Here is a 3,015-nt window from a genome sequence, read left to right as displayed (position 1 = left end):
TTGAACGAAATGGTGTTGGTACATAGAAAATGATTCTGATCTACTCTATGAACCAATATATCTCACATGCACACAAAATGACCATTCAACTAACAAAGACAAAGTGATTAAAGGAATGTTAAAATATTAATTGCAGAAAACAAAAACGCATGTGAAAGGATGAGTTGAATTTAAAATAGGATTTGATTTTTTCGTAAAGGAGAAAAAAAATAATTGTGTTTTTCCACACAAGTTACACACCTAATATTCTCAAGAGATCTTAATTATCAACCTAAAGAGATAATCTATTTTTCTGATAAACAGATTTGTAGAAAGAAACACAACTACACAAAGTGCAGAAAATAAATAGATAACATAAATATACAAAAGAAGGACTTGAGTGCTTTGGGTTGGGACCTAACCCAAGGAAACTCAACTCCCTTAAAGAAAACTTATACTAGAGGTAAAATGATTCTTTTCATTAATCTCATAAATCGTTCAAATACATAACATGACAATGAATATAATAAGTAGTAGTCTTTTACTCTCATAGTGACTGTCTTCCTCTCAAAGTCAAATCCACTAAGCTGTTAAGCTCCTTCATTTAAAAAAAATAAAATTGAGAGCCATCCTCATTGAAGGGAAGATTTCTTCCCTCCAAAAATCCTACAAAATTTGATATGGTCTCGTAGGGTTCTCGTAGTCACGGAGCGGTAGTAACTACCCATAAGCTAGTTGAGTTGTTGATGGGTTGATGCAAGAAATGAGCCTCCTAGAACTTCTCCTATTAGTCTCCAACGTGTTCTACACATTAGATCCTCTTTGTTTTGCACATTAAATACATTAGGCTACAAGATAAAAAATATTCCCTATCCTTCCTAGTGAACACATTATAGCTCAAAAATATATTATCATATCCAAAAAAAAGGTTAAAATGTGCTTAGCATGGTCAGATGCACCTTGAATTGCACCTATTTGAGAGGCCCTTCATACCCTCCTACTAAAAGTGTTTCTCATTCTCTGAGCAACTTAATCACTTCGTTGTGCCTCGTTCTGGTGGCCTCCTTGACATCCCAAGCTACCTTAGAAGGAATGCATTCTTCGGGATGGAAACCTACACTGTTTTCAATCTCTACCCATTCTCTTTGTTCCTATGCCTATTCCTTATATTCTTTTGAGCCCAGTAGTAGAGAATGACTAAAATTTAGTCCAATCCAATTGGTCCCAAATCTCTAGAGTATCCTTTTGTACAAAGGGTTTTTGTCCAAAGCATTCCTTAGCCTTTCTGGTGAGTGATACTCCTTCATTCTCAAGTTGTGTGGTAGGGTGTGCCACCTTGTCTGACAGGCTTGCAATATTTCATTTTCTAATAATATGAGGGTATCTTTAAAGTGTATTATTTCCTAATCCCATTTCTCTATGTAAGTTGGTGCCAACCTAGGATCTCCAAAAATGAGCCAATGGTTACTAGTGACAAGATAAACCACTCTTAATTCTACCATAACCCATAAGGGTTCATTTCCCTCCTTATCCATGACTCTTTTGATGTCTTCATATATGGCATCTTCATGGGTAAGCTAGTAACCCAAGGTCATCAATTACAGATCTCCCATTCTTGAGTTGGGGTCCCAAATGTTCATGTCAATCAATCTTAAATTGTTAATATAAAATTAAGACATTTTAGCTATATCCTTAACATTGCTCTTATGAGAAAGCACAAAGAACTTTTTGTAGTCTTGGAAGGGGAGAGAGCCTTGTTCAGCCAAGGCTTTAATTTGAATTCGTTCCATTTTTCCTTTATGAATAGTGAATAGGTCTTCAATGTATTCTTGCACTAGATGGCTTCTATGGCCAAAGTTTCCATGCTAGAAAGCTACTCCTCTCTCCCCTGTACCTAGGATTTTAGCCATCTATTTTTTGTTTGTAGTTGGTTCCTTACATTTTCTTCCTTGAGTATGAGATCAACCATTTCCTTAACCATACTTTTCGTATTCTCCTACATTATTCCTACATATTGAAATCACTTATATTTTTCAAATTGCATCCACCTTTGAGTCCTAGCCCTTTCCTTCTCTACCTCAAAGAATAATGGAATTGAAAAATGGGTAGGGATTATATTTCCTTCTTTAAACCATTTATAGTAGGATCCAAGGTGTGGTTGGGGATCTGGATTTTGTAGGTCTATATTTTTCTCTTGTGTCCCACAACCCCTCGTAGTTGTGATATGTATTCCTATAATTGGGCAGTGCCTTCATGTAGCCTTTATGTGCCTTTCTGTAGCACTGTTGTCCCTTCCTATAGCATTGTAAATTTTTCTTGTAAACTGATGGTCTTCTTAGGGCCTTTGGTTCCCTTGGTGCTTGACCTCTTTTGTGGGGTCTGTGGTTGTTTCACCTTAGTTTTGATGGATATTAGCTCCTATAATTTCTTATTACTTCTTTCCAATTCTCCCCTTGCTTGATGGTCGACTCTTCAAAAGCGGTAAGGGTTGGAGAACAGGGTTGAGGATTTCGTCTCCTTATTCTGTTGCAATTTTTTCTCTTTATGTGCATAGGGGGTTGCCTTGGCTTCCTTCCTTTTGGTTTAGCTGGGGTACTTAATGCTACTAAGGTGGCAACAACTTCCTCTTATGTGTTTCCTTATGAAGTGTTTTCTATCTACTCTCTTCTCCTTCTCTTTTTTGGCCCATGTGATGTCCCAATGACCTCTAAAGTCCTCTATTTTTCTATTTGTGTCACAACAAGCTTGATTGGGTCTTCCTTAGGAAATTTGGTTTTTTTTTAAATTCAATTTGTGCCTCTGCTTCTTCTTCTTTCTCCACTTCCTTTTCTAGTTCTTATTTGGATCTTCTTCATCTACTTATTTAACAAATCCTTCCTATTTTGAAGCCCCTCCAAGTTCCAATTGGGCTTGTGCTTGGATTTCTAGGAAGTTATCCCTATCCTTGTCCACAAAGTCAGCCCAAGCTAGAGGGTTTTGAAGACCCTCTAGAGTATCCATAATTATTAATCTTATGAGCCCATGGTGTGATATGTA

Source organism: Pinus tabuliformis, chromosome 4_1, assembly GCF_031772625.1.
Source record: "Pinus tabuliformis cultivar Carrire ecotype Pingquan chromosome 4_1, CPIR1, whole genome shotgun sequence".
Lineage (NCBI taxonomy): Eukaryota > Viridiplantae > Streptophyta > Pinopsida > Pinales > Pinaceae > Pinus > Pinus tabuliformis.
The sequence above is the reverse complement of the archived record's forward strand: the minus strand, read 5'-3'. Positions refer to the sequence as shown.